The sequence below is a fragment of the Triticum urartu genome, chromosome 1, assembly GCF_003073215.2.
Source record: "Triticum urartu cultivar G1812 chromosome 1, Tu2.1, whole genome shotgun sequence".
Taxonomy (NCBI): Eukaryota; Viridiplantae; Streptophyta; class Magnoliopsida; order Poales; family Poaceae; genus Triticum; species Triticum urartu.
The window spans coordinates 245809880-245826857 of NC_053022.1; positions in this window are offsets into that span (position 1 = coordinate 245809880).

A 16978-nucleotide genomic window follows, 5' to 3' on the forward strand; every position below is an offset into this window, starting at 1 on the left:
ATGGTTCTTGCTCTGAACAAAACTTGGCACATAATTCTAGCACGAAATTGTGGTTTTGCACAAAAAGTTTTAGAGCCAACGAAATTGTTCAAGCATTTTTTTTGGAAATTGAAAAGGCCAATTAATATGATATTGGACCACTAAATAATTTCCAGGGGCACTTTCGGAATCCAAAAGAGGTTGGTTCCAACATGATAATTACCCGGGATTATTTGCCACACTTTGAACATTTTAGTTTTCAGATTTGGCAAATTTGAATTTTTGACTTTAAATTTGAGTTTGAATATGAACAGTGATTTGGGTCAAGTGAGGATTAGCAACAGTAACATGATGACATGGCACCATTAATAGGGGTTACTGTAGCATGACACTAGGGGTGCTAGAACTATAATTCCCTATCTTTCTCTGTGTCTGATTAAAACTTCATACCCATAAGTATTGGGTGAATGTTAGCAATTGTGAAAGACTAAATGATAGTTGAGTATGTGGACTTGCTGAAAAGCTCTTATATTGACTCTTTCCGATGTTATGATAAATTGCAATTGCTTCAATGACTGAGATTATAGTTTGCTAGATTTTCAATGAAGTTTCTGCTTCATACTTTACATTGTGAATAGATTGTTACTTTAGCATAAGAAATCATATGACAATATATATATATATATATATATATATTGCTATTCTAAGAATGATCATGATGCCCTCATGTCCGTATTTTATTTTATTGACACCTCTATCTCTAAACATGTAGACATATTTTTTGATATCAGCTTCCGCTTGAGAACAAGCGAGGTCTACACTTGGGGGAGTTGATACGTCCATTTTGCATCACCTCAGCTGGACCGAGGCGTCGTCATCACTTCATTAACCCACACCACGGACTTCGGCGTCATACTGCCGGCCGACACCGTCGCCTCAGTCGGACTGGAGGTTCCACCCCGCCACATTAGTTGTACTATGTCGCCATTTCGGAGTGTCGAGCTCTTCGCTCCGCCACCTCGGGACCGGCTTGGGGGCTGGGACATTGTCCCGCCGTAAGCTCGGGCTGTGCATCGATATCGAGCACATTAACCAGCTAAGTCCCTTCCATGCTCAGTTTTTTTATTCTTGTTCGGTTCGACCAAACCTTATATTTATGCTAAAATATGTTTGTCAAAAATGAGGTTCGTTAAAAACCACTTTTCTTGTCCCGTGTTAACTGGGGCTCTTAAATTTATATGAGCCATTTTATAATAAGTGTTCTTCTTCTAAGTCGTTGCAAAATCTTTTTCTACCACTCCTTTCTTGACTCGAGTGTGTGGTCAATAGCCGGATAGCTTGTTTTCTATCTAATGCCGCTCGAGTTTAGTTCGCTAAACTGGCTTAACGAGCACTACTGCGGCTTCGGGTTAGGAGGTTGCAGCTATAGGCTGACCCGCTTGAAGTCTTGAGATCGGATGTGTCATATTAATGCACGACAGAAGCACAAAAGTAAGACCAATTTTCGGATTGGCACCTAATGACTTGATTTCGTTCGGGCATAAAGTTTTACAGAAGTTTTTCGCAGTGCAACGCCGGATACCTTTAGAGATTCGGCAAAAACATTCTCGGGTATTGCTATATATGCATCGGTTTCGAATTGTGTCTTTGGTCAATAGTTGGGTTGCCCAAATCTTGTGCTTGCCTACTATGTCCCGCTTTGTTTGGCTAGGTGTGAAAAGGGAGAACCACTGCGATTGTGCTTCCAGCTCGCATGGTTAAGCACCTCTATGGAGAAAGCCGAAAACTGACTGTCACAATGGGCGAAAACTGGTCAGCGATCTGATGATGGTGTCAAACTATAGATCGATACCGATTACCCCATGATAAACGATGGGCCTTTCATAACATTGGCCGAAGTGTTAATGGCTAGACTTTAGTCGGTGCCGAACACTAATCGGGGGCTCGTAGCTAGCTTCCCCAGTTTAAAGCTCCTATGACTAAGTGAAAGTTATAAAGCCTGCATATCTGATTGCCTTGTTTTCGCTAACACAACCGCCCCCGGGCACCTAGACGTCAGCTAAGGGTTGTCTTATTACTACTGAAACACCCTATGTAGCATCTACAAAGGGGTAGAAGCCGACAATGGTCCACTTTCAAATGATAAACAGTCACAATGGAGTCAAAATAAATATCATCAGCGTTTGTATTGATTATACAAGCGTTGCCTTCCATAATTATCGTTATAAAGCCATAAATATGCATCAATTTGACTTAAGATTTTGGCCAAGCTGGGTTGCCTGGCTCTTGTGCTTGCCCCTACGTTCCTGATTGTTCGGCTAGGCGGTAAAGGGAGCACCTCTGTGATTGTTACTCCCGGGTCATCCGAGTTAGTACCTCAGATTGGGTGAAGCCGAAAGCTAGTGATCTTAAAGCATATAATTGGTCGGCAACGACAGAAGTGAAAATTTAGGTTCGCTAAAGACCACATAGTTCGGGAACTATCCCCAGACTAAATCCTCAATATTTTTCTCCCACATTGATCGGAGGTGAGGTTTCATGATCATGGTCGGCATGACAACCCAAAGAAATGAACCGATAGCGGGACTATTTTCTTTGGAAGATGACTCTTACATTAAATACTAATATAACATTCTCTCTGCATACCTTTGTTTATAAAACCATATGGCCGGATTGCCTTGTTTGTCGTAAATCTTTTCCCTCATAAAGGCTTTATAAAGTGGGAAAACACTCCCCGGCTACTGGCCGAGGATGTTGAAGCCGATGGTCGGTCAACAAAGTTTTGTACAGTGCGGATCCGAGCATTAATGATGTAGAGTACTTGGATACATAGAATCATTACACATAATTTGTGATTTTACTCCGGACATCGATCCTTAATTCGGCCACTCGTGCCCACATTAAGGCTCGGGGGCTACTGGACTTCGGGCTTATCATTTACTAATATTAAAGGGGCACATCGATCCCCTGATCTGGTGTTGCCACCCGACCAGTGTCTCAAGGGCTACTGCATTGCCTATTCAATACAAAAAATTCAAAGTGCTCAGTGTTCAGCTTGACCGAACTTTGGGCAAACGCATCTTTGGATAACAATAGGTACCATCTGGGACTTATCTGGCATCAAGATAATATATTACAGCGACTTCTCAAAACCCTCTCTCAAGGGCCCGTCTGCCAATCACTATCTCCAGTAATGTGCACCTCGAATTTTTGGCCGACACACACCTTGAGGGGTACTGGCTATACATCTCGGCAGAAAATACATTGCACAAATCAGAATTAAACCCATAAAGGGCATATCTGGCATTAAGCTCGGTTGAACCCTTTTAACTTTTTCAAGACCAAGGTAATCTATGACACCTCGCATACAGTCCGGCGTTGGTGCTCGGATACATTCCGACGTTGGAGCTTGGATACATTCCAGTGCTGGAGCTCAGATACAGTCTAGCGTTGGATCTCGGATACATCCCGGCGTTGGAGCTCAGAAGCAGTCCGGCGTTGTTGCACGGCTGCAAAAGATACCTCGAATACAGTCCGACATTGGAGCTCAGATGCAAGAGGACACCGCCGCACGGGAACAATTTCAAACCCGAGGTGTGGCATAAAAATAACAAGGCATTGACAAAGGCCGAGAACTTAAAGGGGCTCCTCGGATACCCGACGTGTAAACTCTCGTATTCACTTCGACAATCCTCAAGATCGAAGATGAGAAGATTTGTTGAACCAGTTTTCAAGACCGATGACCGAAGATGAAGAACACTTTGGAAGAATCGAGGAGCGTCCCCAACTTGCAGACCGGTTCAGGGGGCTACTAACGGTGTCCTGGACTAGGCGGTACTCAACACGTCGTCTCTCGAATAGGTGTATCGGGCCATGGACCCGCATGGCGGTTCACTCATGGGCCACTTCGGGCAGCCCATGCCGCATACAAGGATGATTCCACAAGACTTGGCGCCCACGACACGGACTCCTCTAAACCCTAGGACTCCGGTATGTTATATAAACCGAGGCCAGGCTAGTCAATAGAACATCTTATATTCATTAGATCAATCTCGTGGTAGACACATGTACTCTGTACTACACCCCATATGAATACAATCAAAAGTAGGACGTAGGGTTTTACCTCCATCAAGAGGGCCCGAACCTGGGTAAAATCCCGTGTCCATGTTACCATTGCTCCAAGACGCCTAGCTTAGGACCCCTACTATGAGATATGCCGGATATAGAACCGACACTCTCCACTTCAAAATTCATGGCAGATACGTCGTCTGAATCCTTCTAAGGCGGCGGCACTGGCATGGCATCGTCTCTCGTCCTAATTGGCGAGTCCGGCACCGGATTGGCGGACATTCAGCTAACAGGGCGTTTTCCCACCGTCTACCGCGTGTTTCTCCTGACATCAAGGATAAAAGGAGACTTTAAACAATCCAGACTCATGCCTAGGCATGTATTAAGAAGACATACCTCGGAAGACTGTGAGGTTTTTGTAGTGCTCCCGGTCCCCTTCCATTTTGAACGATGACCTTGCGTAGGGGCTGCCTTTGAGGAGGTATGGTCCGCCGAGTGCCGATCCTATTAAAGACTAGATCAGTATAATAGGATAAAGGTGCAAGTAGGGACTTCCTTTTAAGAGCCCTCCGAATACTTATGATGGAAAAGGGATAAGGGCGGGGGTAGTCGGCAGTGATAGCCACTTCCGAGCCGTCAAGGCTCGCTTGATAAAATACCCCGTCATCAAACTCTCTCTCTATATATATATCTGAATCCTCGCGAAAGCCAGGGTCTTCATCGCGATCATGGTCCTCCAACTATGGGTAGGACAATGAACATCCTCGATCATCTTCCGCCATGACTGTTTTAACAAAAAACAAGTTAGCATGCCATAATGGCAATAAGGCAACACAGATAATCGAAGTCTTACCCATTCAATGGGGTTGTACATGGAATAGCCTTCCCGGCAGTTTAAGCGGAGGAAATCCTCTTTTTCACCCTTATACAGATCGGCCAAGATTGTGGCCAGTTCGGCAGGGGTATCCGGACCCTTCCGTCTGTAACGGGATGCGGCATCTTCTCCTTTGTAACACAATAAGGGAGTTACTCTAGATTGGAGAGGTTGGACGCACCTCTTTATTGCAATAGCCATGGCCTCGACTATCGAGATCTCGGTATGGGCTAGTAACCTGACCTTGCTGACCAACCTTTTTCTTTCCGCAATGTCTTCCTCCTTGGGACTTTGGGGACGCCAGTTGAAGCGCTTCTTTAAAGGAGCGCTGAAAAATTCAGGAAGACCACGCCGAACTGGGTCCTGCAGTGGGACGTCATCCGTGTAGAACCATTCCGAAGACCACTATGGGTATACCTCTTTGGAAGTTCCTATGAGGTATCCGGATTCGGCTATACGCCATACTTCGGCACTGCCCACTTCAAATATGGAGCCTCCTCGGTGGCGGGGAACAAGGCAAAAGAACTTCCTCCATAGTTCAAAATGGGCCTCAATGCCTAAGAACAGTTCACAGAGGGAACCAAAACCTGAGATTTGTAGAATCGAACTTGGGGTGAGGTTGTGCAGTTGGATGCCGTAAAATTCCAATAGGCCCTTGAGAAAGGGATGGATTGGAAATCCTAGGCCCCGCAACAGGAATGGGACAAAGCACACCCTCTCCTCCTTATTGGGGTTGGGGAAGTTCTCAGCCATCACATCGTTGCCGATTGAGGCCAATCCCGCTCGAACGAGGACTAGATCTGCAAGGGGAAGATAGCCCTGCGTCTGGAGTCAACTCAGCTGAAGATGAGGCACTGAGCAACTCTACCAATCACCCTCTTGAGGGCCATGGGGGCACGAAGAGGAGCCTGGGGCGCTGGCCATGTTGGAAGGCTTTTTAATAGCTAATTTTGACGGTTTTTCTTTTGCACGATGTGAGATGGCATTTGGGGATCTAAATCTCCTTATATAGATGTCGTCCGAGCGTGATGAGGGGCTTATTTGCAAAAAATCATGAACCGCTCGAATTCATCCGACGCGCGAAAATTGAAGCAACGACAGGAAGAAGTCATAAAGACAAAACATGGAGGATAGAGTCGGACTGTTGTTGGGTCGAAGTATAATGAAGAACCCGCCTTGCAAAGCCGAAGACATAAGCCGGATACTACGTCGACATTGAAGGCAAGTTCGGGGGCTACTGAGGGAGACCTGGATTCGGGGGTCCTCAGGTGTCTGGCCTACTCAAGCATGGGCCGGGCTGATGGGCCGTGAAGATAGAACGAAGATTGTTTCCCGTGTTCGGATAGGACCCCTAGATGCGTGGAGGGAAATATTGGAGCCCGGATGTATTGTTTCCTTCCCTTCTAAACCGCCTCTGTACCCCTCTGTTGTATATATAAACCGGAGGGCTTAGTCCATAGGGATCATCAGAATTCATATAGGCCAGACATCTAGGGTTTAGCCATTACAATCTCGAGATAGATCGACTCATGTAACCCCTATACTCATCAAATACAATCAAGCAGGACGTAGGGTTTTACCTCCATTAAGAGGGCTCGAACCTGGGTACACATCGTGTTCCCTCTGTCCCTTGTTACCTTCGATCCTCACATGAACACTTCGGGACCCCCTACCCGAGATTGGCCCGGTTTTGACACCGACAGTGTGCTCCCCTCTTATGGCCCAATAGGTCCAATATTCTCCCGAGGGTGACCGGTACCCCCTCCGGTACTCCGATGACTATCCGGTTTTCTCCGAAACACTTCGGGTGTCCGAATACCATCGTGCTATATATAAATCTTTGCCTCTCGACCATTTCGAGACTCCTCGTCATGTCCGCGAACTCATCCGGGACTCCGAACAACATTCGGTCACAAAATCACATAACTCATATAATACTATATCGTCATCGAACATTAAGCGTGCAGACCCTACGAGTTCGAGAACTATTGTCGGCATTCTAGGAACCAGGGTACCCAGACTTGCCTACCTGTGACCCATGGTGTGGCGTCCTCAACGGCCTGGTACGGCCATCTTCAGCATCAACAACATAAGACCCTCATGAGGGCCCAAGCCTCGCGAGGCGAACGATGCCAAGACCTCTAGAGGGAGCGGCCTCCCTAGGCTGGCTCTTGAGGAGCGGAGATTCCTATGCAGGCGCCCACCTCGTGAGGTCCAAGTGACGCAATCCATGACTACCAAGGCTGGGCGGGCGCCAGCGGGCACAATGCAATAGGTTTCCTCTTTGGTGCTAAGGAGGCAAGCGTAGGCGTGGAGTCCCGAGGAATCAGCCAAAGGCTTCCATTTCCATGCTACAGGACCAAGACCGCCAGGACAACAGGATGGAGGTCATTGTCGAGCCCACCATGATGTCACGATCAGAAGCTTTGCAGGAAAAGACCACCTTTCGTTAGGATAGGATGTACTATTTGTCTTCCTTCAAACTTGGCCGTTGTGGGATCCCTTCCCACCTTCATTTTGGGGAAAGAGGACCAAGGCCACTATAAATATAGGTTAGCCACCACCGTAGGAGGATTGAGCCATCCAAACCCTCACCAGCTCACACCACACCCAAGAACAGACCTCCTAAGGTAGTTCTTCCTTTGTACTAGTTCATCCTCAGCCCACCTCGAGGCTAATCCACCACAAAGCAGGAGTAGGGTTTTACACCGCAAGGTTGCCCGAACCTGGGTAAACTGGTGTGTCTCTTTCCTTTCTAGTTAATTGACCTAGGCTATGAGAGCGACGAGTTGGTAGGCTGGGGAGATTGAGTTCTTTGCACACGCCCCTAAGTTCGAACCTTTCGTGGGTCTGTGGAGCCCCGAATCTGACATTTGGCGCGCTAGGTAGGGGGCGGTCGAAGTCTCTTCCCCGCCACTCGCTCCATCACCGCCATGGCGGGAGATCCTCGAGCTCACGCCAAGCACTAGGCCGCTCGGCCCACCCGGGCGGCGTCTCCCACCCAAGAAGCTCTTCACTCCGCGCTCCTCGCAGCCAGCGCCGTCGGCCGTAGGCGGCATGGGCCACCTTCGCCCGCTCCCGCGCTGCGTTGCAACCACGCCACCACGCGGTCTTCGGGCTACGCCGCGGCGTCGACGCTACACACCCGCTGGAAGCAGGCGAACACGCGATCCGCACTCATCATGGCACGGGAGCTCCTATGATGAAGGCTGGTGGAAGGCGGCCACAACGCCTTGCTGGAACAGGTCGCCGAGCTACTCGATGCCGCCTGCTTGGGTGCAGCGCTGAAAGTGCAACTATCCCTAGGTGGTTTTGGTAATTCATAACAACATATAGCTTATTGAGCTAATGCTATTCCAAGATGACTATTTCAGGAAAGCTCAATGATTGGCATGGCATGGATGTGAAAGTGGAACCCTCAAAATGCTAAGGAAAAAGGATTGGCTCAAGCTCAAAAGCTCAAGACTCTTCATTTTATATTTTAGTGATCCAAGATCACATTGAGTCTTTAGGAAAAGCCAATACTATCAAGGAGGGACGAGGTGTTGCTTAATGAGCCTCTTGCTTCATGTGCTTAGTGATATGCTCCAAAACCCTCAACTACTTTCCCATATCCACATATGACCTAAACCCTAAGCCAAAATCGGTCCTACCGATTCTTTCTATCCGGCGCCACCGAGTTTCACTTGTCATAAGCCACTGCCAAACCCTAGCAATTCAGTTCTACCGATAGGGATCTCGGTCTCACCTAGATGGGATTGCAAACTCTCTGTTTCCCTTTCATAACTTTTCGGTCTCACCGAAAGAGCGAATCGGTCCCACCGAGGATTGCAGTGTAACCTCTTTGTTTCCTTTTTGTAACTTTTCGGTCTCACCGAAAGGGCAAATCGGTCCCACCGAGTTTACCTGACCAACTCTCTGGTTAGCTTATTACCAAACTCGGTCTCACCGAGTTTGTGTAATCGGTCTCACCGAGATTACGTTATGCCCAAACCCTAACCATATCGGTCCTACCGAGTTGCATGTCAGTCCCACCGAAAATCTCTAACGGTCACTAGGTTTACCTTTTCGGTCCGACCGAGTTTGTTGATTCGGTCCCACCGAGATTGGAAAACTGTGTGTTAACGGTTGGATTTTGTGTGGAGGCTATATATACCCCTCCACCTCCTCTTCATTCGATGAGAGAGCCATCAGAACACATACACCATTCCAACTCATATGTTCTGAGAGAGAACCACCTACGTCATGTGTTGAGACCAAGATATTCCATTCCTACCATATGAATCTTGATCTCTAGCCTTCCCCAAGTTGCTTTCCACTCAAATCTTGTTTCCACAAAATCCAAATCCTATGAGAGAGAGTTGAGTGTTGGGGAGACTATCATTTGAAGCACAAGAGCAAGGAGTTCATCATCAACACACCATTTGTTACTTCTTGGAGAGTGGTGTCTCCTAGATTGGCTAGGTGTCACTTGGGAGCCTCCGACAAGATTGTGGAGTTGAACCAAGGAGTTTGTAAGGGCAAGGAGACCGCCTACTTCGTGAAGATCTACCGCTAGTGAGGCAAGTCCTTCGTGGGCGATGGCCATGGTGGGATAGACAAGGTTGCTTCTTTGTGGACCCTTCGTGGGTGGTTGCTTCTTCGTGGACCCTTCGTGGCTGGAGCCCTCCGTGGACTCGCGCAACCACTACCCTTCGTGGGTGGATCCCTCCGTGGACTCGCGCAACCGTTACCCTTCGTGGGTTGAAGTCTCCATCAACGTGGATGTAGGATAGCACCACCTATCCGAACCACGGGAAAAACATCCGTGTCTCCAATTGCGTTTGAATTCTCCAAACCCTTCCCTTTACATTCTTGCAAGTTGCATGCTTTACTTTCCACTGCCAATATACTCTTTGCATGCTTGCTTGAATTGTGTGATGATTGCTTGACTTGTCCTACAATAGCTAAAATCTGCCAAGAACTAAAATTGGGAAAAGGTTAAGTTTTTATTTGGTCAAGTAGTCTAATCACCCCTCCTCTAGACATACTGTCGATCCTACAAGTGGTATCAGAGCTTTGGTCTCCATCTGCTTTGATCTCCATAGCTTTTGGTGGTCATAGCCTTGGTTTCACAACCTAGGAGAGTATGGCGTCTAGCGAGGGAAATTATCACCGTAGAGGTCCTTACTTTGATGGTACTAATTTTGCTAGTTGGAAGCATAAAATGAAAATGCATATTCTTGGACATAACCCCGCCGTTTGGGCTATTGTGTGTGTTGGTTTGCAAGGTGACTTCTTTGATGGGAAAGAACCAAACCGTGAAGCTACCGCGGGTGAGTTGAAGATGTTGCAATACAATGCTCAAGCTTGTGATATTATCTTCAACGGATTGTGCCCCGAAGAATTCAACAAAATCAGCCGTCTTGAGAATGCAAAGGAAATTTGGGACACTTTGATTGATATGCACGAAGGTACCGACTCCGTCAAGGAATCCAAGTTGGATGTGCTTCAAAGTCAACTTGACAAGTTCAAAATGAAGGATGGTGAAGGTGTCGCTGAAATGTACTCTAGGCTTGCTCTCATCACAAATGAGATTGCCGGCTTAGGAAGTGAAGAGATGACCGATAGATTCATCATCAAGAAGATTCTAAGAGCCTTGGATGGAAAATATGATACCGTGTGCACATTGATCCAAATGATGCCCAATTACAAAGATCTCAAGCCAACAGAGGTGATTGGAAGAATTGTTGCTCATGAGATGTCACTTAAGGATAAAGAGGAACTTCACAACAAATCAAGTGGTGCCTACAAAGCCTCATGTGAAGCCCCTACATCATCAAGTGAGAAACAAAACTTCAATGAAGAATTGAGCTTAATGGTGAAGAACTTCAACAAGTTCTACAAGAGTAGAAGCAAAGATAGAAGCTTCAAGTCAAGGTCCTACAATGACAAAAGATCTTCTAGTCGAGAGCGAAACTGCTACAGTTGTGGAAGACCCGAACACTATTCCAATGAGTGTACGGCTCCCTACAAGAGAAGAGAAGATTCTCCAAAAAGAAGAAGCAAAGAATCACCACCAAGAGAGAGAAGGAGTAGAGATGATTGTTATGAATGAAGATACTCACGGCGAAGCAAGGATTCGGAAAGGAAGGAAAAATCATCAAGGAGCTACACAAAACGAAGACATCAAGCTCATGTTGGTGAATGGGTATCCGGCTCCGACTCCGACAGCCACTCCGAGAGAAGTTATCACTCCGACTCCGAAGATACTCAAGATGAAGGTGTTGCCAGTCTAGCACTTGTGTCAACCAACTCCTACGACATATTTGACTCACCAAATGAAGGAATTGGAAGATGCTTCATGGCCAAAGGTCCTAAGGTAACACACCCCGAGTATGTTGATTTCAATAGTGATGAAGATGACTTGTTAGGTGATGATTTGCTTGTTGACAACTCTAGTGATGAATACTATGATGAAACGTCAATTAATCATGCTAATCAAGATAAAACGAATGACAATGATAAGGAGAAGATTGAGGCTCTAACTAAAGAACTAAACACTCTTAAGTTAGCTCATGAAACTATCTTCGAAGATCATCGAGAACTTTTAAGAGCTCATGAGAAATTACGCTTTGAAAAGCTCAATCTTGAGCAAGAGCATGAGTTCTTAAAAGCAATCAATGATGATCTCCGCAAGAAAAGTTCTTCTTACATTGCCAAGCGTTTACTCTTATCCACTTACATGCCTCAAGTCAAGTCTAGTAACAAGAACAAGAAAGATTCTTCCTCTAGGGGTAACAATGATCATGCTAAATCCAATATTGTTGCTTCTAGTAGTTCTCTTGATTCCACTAATGATTGTCTTAGCCAAGTTACACTTGAGCAAGAAAATAGCTTATTGAAGGGAATTATAGAGAAAGGAGTGTACAAAAGCCTTGCCGGGAGTAAGCAATTCGAGGAAATTGTGCGCAAGCAAGGAATGCACCGGAAGAATCAAGGTGTTGGTTTTGAACGAAAGTTCAATGCCAATGGAGTTGAGTGGGAAGAAGATCAATACCCCAAGACAAAGTTTGTTCCTCAACAAGAGAAGTATGATACTTCTTTCAAGGGGACACAAGCTCAAGATGATCTTCCACCACAAGACTACAAGCAAAAAGGCAAGGACAAGCTTCAAGAGGAAATTGATGCATTTGAAGATGCTCCTAAGACCTTAGTCAAGTGGATTCCCAAGACTACTTCAAGTTCCACTTCATCAAGTACGACTACAACTCCAAGGATTCCCATCAAGATGGTGTGGATCCCAAAGAAGAAGAACTAGAGAGTTCTTGAGGGTGACTCCGCCAACATACTTCACTCTTATCATTTTGGCAAGAACAAGTGCAATCAACTTCCACATCTTGCACTAGTTCAAGGAGTCACAAACCCTCTTGTTGGTAAGACAAGGGACAAGGTAACCTAAAAGTTTTCATGGACATCATCTTGTGTGTGCATCACTCTATGTCTATGGATATCCTTGTTTGTTCCTTGTGGGACTAACCCATGTAGGTATTGAAAGTGCAATTCACTCAAATGGATAGCTCCAAGTGATCTACATCAACATTGAGCATCCACATCTTCAACATCTACATGAAGTCATCATCGACAAAACCCGAGGTTAGTTCATCCCTCTAAGGGGGGATATCACATCTAGGGGGAGCTTTACTCTAAGACTTGAGCTAAAGCAACTCTAAAGATGTGAACACAACAATGCTTTATGTAAAAGTGGTAACCCCACTTGAGCTTATACTATGAGTATGACCTATGATCAAGTGTTCTCACTTGACTCCTAAGTCAATATACTCATATATAGATGACCTTGTCATCGCAAATTTCTTGATAGATGCTAGAATTGGTTGTGCATGCCTTGTCACATATTTCATTTGCCATCTTATTGTGTGAGCATGCTGGTTGCATATTTTACTCATTCGAGGACATCCACTTGTTGTTTTGATTGTTTGGTTTTATTTCCTTTTGCCAAGTGGATGGACAAGAATGCCTAAGAACCTCCTCTAGCTATCTATGCTTTTCTCTTCTCAAACTCTATTCATGCTACATCACAAAATTTGATCAAGTCAGATTCGAACCACTCTGTGTGAGGAGCGCTCGGAGTCCCCGATTTGTCATAGACTTAAACTTCCAAAACCTCTTTATGATTCTCGGTCTGACCGATACCCCACTTTCGGTCCTACCGAGATCATTAAGTTGATCTAGGTTTTCGATCTCGGTGCAACCGATTTGAACCATTCGGTCACACCGAGTTGCAACAACTGTATACAGTTTTGCATCTCGGTGCCACCGAGTTGTTCCACTCGGTCACACCGACAGGGTCGGGCTATATATAGTCACGGGCAAAAATTTGGAAATTTCTCCGAACCACTTCGCCCGCACGATAGCCTGCTCTGCCAACTTGGTCTCCGGATCATCTCCTCGCCGCCAGCCGCCTCCAGTCGCTGGTCTCCGTCGCCGTCAACGGAAATTCAACCCCGCCGTTGCCGCCGTAGCGAGTCTCCGCCGAACTAGGGTATGGACTCGATCTTTGTGCTATTCCCCAATCCGATTCTTAGCACATTGTGATCATCATGATTCTTGCCACATTTGTTAAACTTCTATCCAGTCAATGAACTCGTAGATTAGGTTTAATTCGAAAATTTTAGGGTTAGGTTTCCGCCGAAACCATCTCGGACCCACCGAGTTGAAAAACTCGGTCCCACCAATTTGGCTTATGCCATTGCACAAGTGAGACTCGGTCTGACCGAGAATTACTTATCGGTGTGACCGATTTTGGAACTCTGTGAAACCCTAGCAGTCTCGGTGCCACCGAACTGTGACTCGGTCTGACCGAGTTCACTAGTTTAGGTGCCAAAACTGCTTCGGTATCACCGAGTTTAGAAATCGGTAGATCCGAGATGCTTTCAGTGGGAAACTAAAACTAAGTTTTTGAATTATTCTTTTGCAAAAATATCTGCATTTTGTGATGCTTATCCACTCTATCTCATCTATAACCTATTCACAGGGTCAGCAGTCATAGTTTGCATCATGTCAGACCAAAGTGATAGCCAGAACTTGTCAGAGCAGCAAGTGCAGATGAGTGAGGGCACTAGTCCCTCAAGTTCCTCAGATGATGGCAGCAGGAGCACCCCTAGCAATCTGCCTAAAGCTACCACAAGACAGAGAAAGAAGAGAACCTCAGACTCAGAAGATGAGGATTATGTGGCAGAAGAGGAAGCAACTTCCAAGAGAGTTGTGCTCAAGAAAGAGTATGGCTCAGCTGCAGCCATCAAGCCAGGAATGCACAAAAAGGCACCTACTAGGAGAGTTCCTACCTCCAAGCCTAGGAAGGCTGTTCCTGAGGAAACTATGAAACTCACTATGGAATCTGAAGAGGAAGAAATTGGCCAGGACAAGAAAAAGAAGAGGGCCAGAACTACCACTGCCAGAGTTGTTGGCAAGCCTTCCATGAGGAGAGATTCTTCTGATGAGGATGAAGAAGAAGAGGTAGCTGCACCAGCACCTAAGGCACCCAAGCTGATGGGTGATGCCATAAGAACAGGGGCAGCTGCTTCCAAGGCCAAGCCAGCTCCAAAGCCAAAGCCAAAGAGGAACACAAGAAGCATCCCAGCTACTGAGAAGAACAAGGCCCCAGTGCCTGAAGCTGCAGAAGAAGAAGAGAATGTTCTTATAAAGCTCAAGCCTGAGTGTCGACTTAGCACTATGCATTTTCTAGGAACTTTTTGGTAACTTGTTGCCAAAGGGGGAGAAAATGTATAGATCATAGGCTTCGAGAGAGAGTGTTGCTTTTATTCTCTCTTGTTTTATTTGGTGGTTTTTCGAACTTTGTTTGCTTTTGCTTTGTTTGCTCGTGAGACATTGATGATCATGTGTTTGATCATAAGCTACACTTAATGTTTGCTTAATATTATCATCTTATCTATCTTATGTGATCATTCTCTATTCTTGGTGATGAGTGCATGTATTTCATTCTTATCATTTTAAGCGCTCCACCAAGATGTATGTGACATGGAAGAGTAACCCATGACTCTAACTCTTTGTGCATTTGCAGTCCAAAGCAAATTTTAAATATGCACAAATTTAGGGGGAGCTCTTACTTGTCACATACTTCTCAAAGTGACGATATATTTCATGCTTATTATCATTTGTCAAAGCTTTGGTCTATATGTTGTCATCAATTACCAAAAAGGGGGAGATTGAAAGTGCAACTATCCCTAGGTGGTTTTGGTAATTCATAACAACATATAGCTCATTGAGCTAATGCTATTCCAAGATGACTATTTCAGGAAAGCTCAATGATTGGCATGGCATGGATGTGAAAGGGGAACCCTCAAAATGCTAAGGACAAAGGATTGGCTCAAGCTCAAAAGCTCAAGACTCTTCATTTTATATTTTAGTGATCCAAGATCACATTGAGTCTTTAGGAAAAGCCAATACTATCAAGGAGGGATGAGGTGTTGCTTAATGAGCCTCTTGCTTCATGTGCTTAGTGATATGCTCCAAAACCCTCAACTACTTTCCCATATCCACATATGACCTAAACCCTAAGCCAAACTCGGTCCTACCGATTCTTTCTATCCGGCGCCACCGAGTTTCACTTGTCATAAGCCACTGCCAAACCCTAGCAATTCAGTTCTACCGATAGGGATCTCGGTCTCACCGAGATGGGATTGCAAACTCTCTGTTTCCCTTTCGTAACTTTTCGGTCTCACCGAAAGAGCGAATCGGTCCCACCGAGATTGCAGTGTAAACTCTTTGTTTCCTTTTTGTAACTTTTCGGTCTCACCGAAAGAGCAAATCTGTCCCACCGAGTTTACCTGACCAACTCTCTGGTTAGCTTATTACCAAACTCGGTCTCACCGAGTTTGTGTAATCAGTCTCACCGATATTACGTTATGCCCAAACCCTAACCATATCGGTCCTACCGAGTTGCATGTCAGTCCCACCGAAAATCTCTAACGGTCACTAGGTTTACCTTTTCGGTCCGACCGAGTTTGTTGATTCGGTCCCACCGAGATTGGAAAACTGTGTGTAACGGTTGGATTTTGTGTGGAGGCTATATATACCCCTCCACCTCCTCTTCATTCGTGGAGAGAGCCATCAGAACACATACACAATTCCAACTCATATGTTCTGAGAGAGAACCACCTACTCATGTGTTGAGACCAAGATATTCCATTCCTACCATATGAATCTTGATCTCTAGCCTTCCCCAAGTTGCTTTCCACTCAAATCTTGTTTCCACAAAATCCAAATCCTATGAGAGAGAGTTGAGTGTTGGGGAGACTATCATTTGAAGCACAAGAGCAAGGAGTTCATCATCAACACACCATTTGTTACTTCTTGGAGAGTGGTGTCTCCTAGATTGGCTAGGTGTCACTTGGGAGCCTCCGACAAGATTGTGGAGTTGAACCAAGGAGTTTGTAAGGGCAAGGAGACCGCCTACTTCGTGAAGATCTACCGCTAGTGAGGCAAGTCTTTCGTGGGCGATGGCCATGGTGGGATAGACAAGGTTGCTTCTTCATGGACCCTTCGTGGGTGGTTGCTTCTTCGTGGACCCTTCATGGGTGGAGCCCTCCGTGGACTCGCGCAACCACTACCCTTCATGGGTGGAGCCCTCCGTGGACTCGTGCAACCATTACCCTTCGTGGGTTGAAGTCTCCATCAACGTGGATGTAGGATAGCACCACCTATCCGAACCACGGGAAAAACATCCGTGTCTCCAATTGCGTTTGAATTCTCCAAACCCTTCCCTTTACATTCTTGCAAGTTGCATGCTTTACTTTCCGCTGCCAATATACTCTTTGCATGCTTGCTTGAATTGTGTGATGATTGCTTGACTTGTCCTACAATAGCTAAAATCTGCCAAGAACTAAAATTGGGAAAAGGTTAAGTTTTTATTTGGTCAAGTAGTCTAATCACCCCCCCTCTAGACATACTTTCGATCCTACAAGCGCCCTTATGCACCTTGCCTACACCGTGAGCACTGCTTGGGCATGCGTCGGCCCCCGCTACACCCATGTGCCT